Source organism: Lepisosteus platostomus, chromosome 3, assembly GCF_059453375.1.
Source record: "Lepisosteus platostomus isolate fLepPlt1 chromosome 3, fLepPlt1.hap1, whole genome shotgun sequence".
Classification (NCBI taxonomy): domain Eukaryota; kingdom Metazoa; phylum Chordata; class Actinopteri; order Semionotiformes; family Lepisosteidae; genus Lepisosteus; species Lepisosteus platostomus.
In genome coordinates, this window is record NC_142613.1 from 50,719,844 (window position 1) to 50,727,660 (window position 7,817).

Genomic DNA, 7,817 nt, shown 5'->3' on the forward strand with positions numbered 1-7,817 from the left:
TGGCCCCAGCAGCCCTGGTACATTGCCCACTCCTGCTTCATTAGAGGCAATTAGAGGTGTATTCACAGGGCCACTGAGGGGTCAGAGCACGACCCTCCAATCAACTGTGCACCCTCACACTGCAGGGCAATCAGTTGTGGAGCACACCCTCCCCATGCCTGATTCCTCACTGCACACGCAGCACCCTGCAGGGCAGCTGCTCGTTAGCACCCAGCCTGATGAGGGTCTTGGTTGTGAACCCAGATCAGTGTTGGGAGTGGGGTGAGGGCAACTGAGTGTGTTGATGAATGTCGGCTGTTAGGAATTCAGCCATCACTAGAATATAATGATGGTCCCTTCATACTGCACCAGCCAACCACAGCACTGTCCTGCCACCTACTGTAATCAGCCCAGACATAAAAGCTGTGAGACACAACACCAAGCGCAGAATCGATCAGCTTCACACAGCAGTACAGAATGGATCAGGAACAAACACATAGAACCCTGATGATTTGAACTCCAGGTCTGGCCCCGAGAGGATCCACGGTTCTCTGTGTGTCTTCATATCCTCAGCAGCTGACAGCCGGGTGGAGGAACAAGGTGGCCTCGCGAACCTCTCCTCACTTTCTCTGTAAGTCCTGTGAGACACACACACACACACACACACACACACACACACACACACACACACACGGCTCTAGTGGAGAGACTGACTGGGGTCGACACACAGAGTGGGCTGTAGCTCCTACTAAACTCACTGCTGCATCTTTCCTGCTGACTCCCGACCCCTGGCTAGCTGGGTACGGACCCTGGAAACTGGACTGGCCATAGATCTTCCAAACCGGACGCCCCCAAGTTGAGCTCTGCGAACATGGGTTCGAACCTGGTTGATGTTTCCAGCCGAGCGTGAGCATGATTCCCCAGGTGGTGGAGCTGAATGCCACTGAGCGTAGGTGGGACGAGTTATCTGGGCTCTTGAAGATACAGCTTGCAGTGTGAGTACAGTTGTATCCAAAAGTTTGGGCACCCCTGGCCAAGCTACGTTTTGTTGATTTTCGAAGTGAAAAGAAGTTAACACAACCTCTGCAGCAAACAAACTCAAACTTAACATATTTCTGCAAATCGTAGTGCGCAGTTGCTATTTATTTGCTGAACTGAACAGATTGAAAAAAATAAAACGGTAAATGTGGGATGTGCAAAAGTTTGGGCACCCTTCCAGTTGATCCACTAGTGTTATTTTTTTGTAAAGTCTCAGAACTTAATTGATTTGTTAGGTCTTAATCTAAGTCAGGTGATGACAATTCCAGAACTTCATAAATTCTCTGACTCTTCGAACCTCTCAGGAAGCTGTGCTTACACTCAACAACCATGGGCTCCTCTAAGCAGCTATAAACAAATGACAAGTTTTGGAATGCATGAATAATGTTAAGATAGTATTGACGGGTAGATGCGAGTGTGCATTTTAATAATAATGTTTCTTTATTAGCCCTATACAATTTCTTGCATTAGGAATTCATCTTTTCACATACCCCAGCTTTTCTCCATGGAGACACAGACGGGGAGAGAAGCTTGGGGTCAGAGCACAGGGTCAGCCATTGTACAGCTCCCCTGGAGCAGTTGGGGTTAAGGGCCTTGCTCAGGGGCCCAGTGGAGTAGGATTCCTCTGCCAGCCGTGGGATTTGAACCGGCAACCTTCCAGCCACAGGCACAGATCCTTGGCCACAGAGCCACCACTCCACCCTCAGTTTTACAGAGAACTATTCAGATCGCCTCTAAATGCCCTGCAGTATTTTTAAGTGAACGACGTTTACAGAGCTAAAATACATCCAAAGTATATATTTGAAGCTTTTATTAGCAGACCACTCTCGCAATTAAAAGTACGATGAATTGGTTAGCACTGTAATACGATTATAACAATTCAGTGTTGTCTTGTGGGAAGTAAGTCACAAAATTCCCATTTAGGTGTCTTTTGGCATCGAAAATAGAATACTAATTTCTGGGTTTCATACAAGTTTAAAAGCATCATTAAGGATCAAACAAGATCTTCAGAACTTAATATTTTAATACCTTCGCAGTTTTTATTCTCACAGCGCCTCACTCTATATAACCCTTGGGGCGAGGCATTACTCCAACCTCTGAAACCCATCCGTGCGTGTGCGCTCTTCTGGTAATGTATGTTATGCTCAAGTCCGCTGAGTATTTAAAGGCAAGGTAGAAGCTCCATGAAGTTGCCCCCACTACAGACAGCACAAACGATGAAACCCACCGCATTCGTTAGTGCTACGTTGTTGCCGGTTTGTGCAGTTGAAAGTAGCGTTTGTGTCGCTTTCGTTTCCGAGATATAGCACCTTGTTTTTTCGGGGTCGTGACATTACTTAGCCCCCCAACAATGTCGTAGGGAAACCAAACCGGTCTCATTCGTTAGTGCTACGTTTGCTGCTTCCGTTCCCGAGATATAGCGCTTGGTTTTCCGGTGAACACGAGACCATGCACGGTGACTGGTCACCTCCCTTGACCCCCGTCTGCCGAGTTCGAGCGCTCTGTTACAGTTTGGATCGTACTCTTAACATTTTAAAGACAATATCCATAAACATATGAGCCTCCTTAGATGTGAAGAATACTGTAGCGCTTTCGGGTTCACGTGGGTATGCGCCCTTGCCGCTACCGCCTCAGGTCTCCCCACCGCTGGGGACTCGACAGGAAACCAGCCAACTGAGCTAAAGGGAGATAGGCTGAGGTACCCGCTATTCACAGGGAAGGGCGGTGACGTTACAGTACTTAGAAATGACGTGTGGCAACAAGTTAACCATCTATGACATAAACCAGTGGTTGTAATGCACATAAAATCACCGTGATGGTAAGATCTATGGTTTTTATTTTCATATCACGTTTTCCTTTACTTTCCCTACCGTGACACGCTGTTGCCAAACGCATAACTGTGGGATACCATCGCGACAAGACCTCCGCAGCATGTCATGATAGGGACCCCATGTATATCGCTGCAGTGTGTATCACGACTGGCGCCTTGCTTCCATGCCACCCTGGCACCGCTGTCGCAACAAAGATACTGTATCAGGACATGAGATACCCAGATAGGACGTGTTGAGTGCGATATATGGGCTTTGTGTCGCGACATGGGGTCAGCATATCCTGTCAGGGTATGTCATATTGCAATATAGACTCCATGTCGCGACATGGAGGCAGAGAATTTTGTCGGGGTATTACATATCGCGATATGCGGGATTCATGTCGCGACATGGGGTGGGCGTTTTGTCGGGGATTATGTCATATCGCGATATTCGGGCTCCATGTCGCAACATGGGGACGCGGCATTTTGTCGGAGTATGTCATATCGCGATATACGGGGTTCATGTCGCGACATGGGGGCGAGGGCGTTTTGGCTCGGCATGTCATATCGCGACATGGGGTGGGCGTTTTGTCGGGGTACGCCGTATCACAATATGCGGACTCCATGTCGCGACATGGGGACGGGGCGTTTTGTCGGGGTACGTCATATCGCGATGTGATCATGATGCGCGCACTACTATCGTGATATGCAATCGGAGTCGTGAACGCGCTGTGGATGCCATGACATTCTTTGTCTGCTATTCAGTTTTGACCTCAGTGCGACTTCTCTTAGATTGATAAATAATTGAAAAACAATGGATGTGTTACTGTATATCCAGCGTGCTCATACAGCACACACGGTTAACCGGTTAAACACCCATCACCTGTGCATCTACATGTTCTCGGAACTTCCGCTGTGGCGCTTCACCCAATCAGAGTATCGCTTCTCACTCTTCACCCAATTGCGGCCCGAGCTGTTCGGGGGTTTAACCAATCACGGGTCTGAGAGCTGTTCAAGCTAGAAGCGCCAGGTGGATCGGCTTGTTTACTGTCGATGAGAATCTGTTCTAAAAATGCTTTACTTATTTGCAAAATAACTACATCGGCTTATTTTTTTAAACGTCTTTATTGATTCACAATGTCCCGTACTCTTCGGAATAAATCATTTTTTTATTTGCAGTATAACTGTATCCGCTGCTTTCTGTAATGAAAACATGGTATTTGAACAATTTTAATCGTATATTCAAGTTAGGGGAAACACCTTCCGCTTTGTACTTCAAAAATGAATAGAAATGTAAAGTCTATGATCATTATATTGTTATGCTCGTGCTTTCATTTTTTTTGTTAAATTATATCTATCTTGAAACGAATACCTAAAATTGTGAATATGGGCTCTCGTGTTGTACCAGCGGTGATTTGGAAACTGGTGTCTCTTCACCAATGAAAGGAGTACACAAGCAATACATTTTCGAGAACATGGTTAAAAATTAAAAGAAAACACCTAACCCAATGAACTAACATAGAAACTCCTCTCTAAATTTAAGACTGTTTATTCGTGTAAAGGCTGCAAAGTCTGGGGTCAACTGATCAAAAGATCACAACTGAAAGATCTGGTGGTCGTGACTGTGCTGTTTTGTACGTCACAGAGTGACGTCACAAGGCAGGAAAAGAAGGCGCTATATTAAAATGTATTGAAACATCCCCCCCACCCGACCAGACAGACTCGGAAAACGTATTGCCCCTTTTTTTCCCATCACAATCAGTTCAAGTACAGAGTTTGTCGGTACCTGTAAACGTCCTTGTAGGTAGACACGTGATTACCCGAAAAAACAAGGCGCTATATCTCGGAAACGAAATCAGCACAAACGCTACTCACAGCGACACAAACCGGCACAAACGCAGCACTAACGATTGCGGTGAGTTTCGTCGTTTGTTCTTTTCGACGGGCGGGTGGGCATGGAGCAGGACAAGCAAACATGTCTGGGTCATTGCATTGCAGACTGCAGGAGACTCGACTTCACCCGAGGATCTAACACAGGCGCCCATACCTGTGTCTTCAGAGGGCAGGTGTATTCTACACACCAAGGACTGTCCGGAAACACAAAGATTGAAGGACTGTGAGCTCATCTCATGTTTGCGCATAAGACCCCTGTAAATACAAACACGGATAATGACAGTTTATTAAAGAATTCGGATATATGTTCGCTTCTGTTATGTGAAAATAAAAAAAAGTTTCCAATTTTGCCGCGGTCCGCAGGTGTGAGACGGTGGACTTTCCAGTGTTGCTTCTCGGATGTGTTATTTACTACCCGCGACAACCTTGTACGAGCCCCTTAAAAAACACCCTGGTTCTTTTTCACGTTAACGAATGTGATTTGCATAAAAACTGCAACAGTGGTCTTGTTGTTCGTAAGGTTGCAGATTCAAGCCTTTTTGAACACGTGGCTCGACTGACGGGTCGACTCTTTACACGTGCGCGTGTTTAAGAAGGAAACTGAGAAACTGCTCACTTCTTCAGGTTTTTAAAAAAGCACACCGCTACGAAGTATTAAGACGTGCTTGTTAAAGCCTCTTGGTAAGAACATGCAATTGTTTGCTACTGTTCGCCTTTTGAGACTACACCCGCAACTCTTCTGATTAGGGTTTGTGATATTCGTGACAAATTTAATTTTCCTGCTCACACAAACGCACAGAAGACACTGATATTAAATGCAAAATCCACCGCTGCCCCCCACCCAGGCAAACAGAGAAACAAAATTGCAGAACCGTTACCCTTGCACCGGTAACAGACGCTTGAACTCTGCAGACGGGGTCACTGGAGGTCAAAGTCACTGTGAATGGTCACGTGATCACCGGAAAAAACAAGGCGCTATATTTCGGGAACGACAGCAGCACAAACGCCACTTTCAACAGCACAAACGATTGAGACCGGTCTGGTTCCCCTACGATGTTGTAGGGGGGCTGAGTGACGTCACAGCCCCCCCCCCAAAAGAAGGCACTATATCTCGGGAAAGAAAGAAGCTGGGGAGTTACTTTCCACGGCTCAAACGAAGCACTAACGAGTGAGGTGGGTTTCATCGTGTGTGCCGTCTGTAGGGGGGCCAACGTCACGGAGCTCAAGGTAAACCCTGTATGGTATTTTAAATACAACATTTCGGACGGATTTCGAATCTTGCGTTTTGCAATAAAATTAAATATTAATAAAATAAACTTCAGAGTAACTCGTAAAACTACTGAGCAATCTAATAGCAGGCATACGAAATACTTGAGACTGTTACAAGCAACAAGTGAAAATGAGCTCTTGCAGCTTTTCTTTAGCTAAAGACAAAGTCCTGAGAGACCTTTGCAAACTAGCTGTCATTTGACTTTGCCGACTCTAGACAGTGATGAGATTATCTCCATATTCAATTCCAAGCCCCGACGCCTGCGTCTGGTCTAAAATACCCAAAACCTCACAACAGAGGTAGGCACTTATTTTCTTTATTTGTGTGTGTCCACCGTGGCACAGTAGCGTTCGACAGCCTTGGTAATAGTTGCTTAACGTGTGTGTGTGTGACAGAGAGACACGGTATGCACGTATACATAAGGTTCCGCTAACTCCGCTGTTTGATTATACCGCTCGAGGACTGGATTGTAGCTGGCTACTAAGTACTGACCAATAGGGTGCCCAAACGTTTCCACATGCCACATCTACTGTTTTTTTTTTTATCTGTCCAATTCAGCAAATAAATAGCGACTGTGCATTAAAATTTGCAGAAATATGTTCAGTTTAAGTTTGTTCGCTGCAGAGGTTAACTTCTTTTCACTTACTAGACATGTCATTTGGCCAGGGGTGCCCACACGTCTGCGTACACCTGTACAGGAGTGTGAGAGTGCACGTGAGTGCTTGAATATGAGTGCGAGAGTATGAGTGTGTGCGAATGCAATGTGAACAAGTGAAGGTCTCGAAGGTGAGGAAGACATGTTTGGCTCTTCCTCTTCCTCCCCCGTGTGTGGGGGCGCAGGGAGCTGTGAGCTGAGGTCTGAGAGGTACAGCTGGCGACCTTAAATTTTCTAGTGAGCAGTTCTCTAACCCAACACTCGCAGTCCCCTGCTTAGTGCTGCTGGTGTGAGAGTTTCACAATCGTTTGCATTACTACTGTTGCTTAGTGGGTGTCGTCTCACAGTGTGAGAGGATCTCTTATCGAGTTGATCAGGCATTTCTAAATCCCATATTCCCTAGGGTGTTACTTCCGTACAGAAGATCCTCTAGTTCCCATTTCCATAACCCTGTATATAACAGATGTCAGTTAAATGTATTGGTCTATAATGACCAGTAGTTCTCCAGTCCCTGGTACGAGCCCGGTCTTGAGTAACTGTACTGTAACAGAAGTGAGAGTTACTGGTCTATAATGACCAGTAGTTCTCCAGTCCCTGGTACGAGCCCTGTCTTGAGTAACTGTACTGTAACAGAAGTGAGAGTTACTGGTCTATAATGACTATAATGACCAGCAGCTCTCCAGTCCCTGGTACGAGCCCTGTCTTGAGGGACTGTAATGGAAGAGCTGTCTCATTGTCTTCTAAATCACATGTCTCATGTCCTGGACTACAGCTGGTAAGACACCACCAGCCCTGGGATTTATTAATCTTGAGTCCTTCAGTACCTGAAACTCTTCTCCCTCTTCTGTCCTGATGCTGTTTAATACAGAACTGTGTCCCCCTGCTGCCTGAGGCCTGGTGATGATTCTTCCTCAGTGAGGATCTGAGTGAAACACTGGTTTAGCAATCAGCCATTTCCCTCTTGTTGTCTACAAGTTTCCCCATCACTGCCTCAAACACATCTGACTTCATCCTTGATGGTTGTTTTGCAGTTATAGTGAAAGAAATTCTATTTTGTTTTAGCCTGATTGCAATATTAATGTCCATCTCTCTCCTCCTTTCTAATATTTTTATCTTTTTATCTTTAACTGGGCCATGTTGTTTCTTTAAACCATTTTCTAAAGCACTCTTCC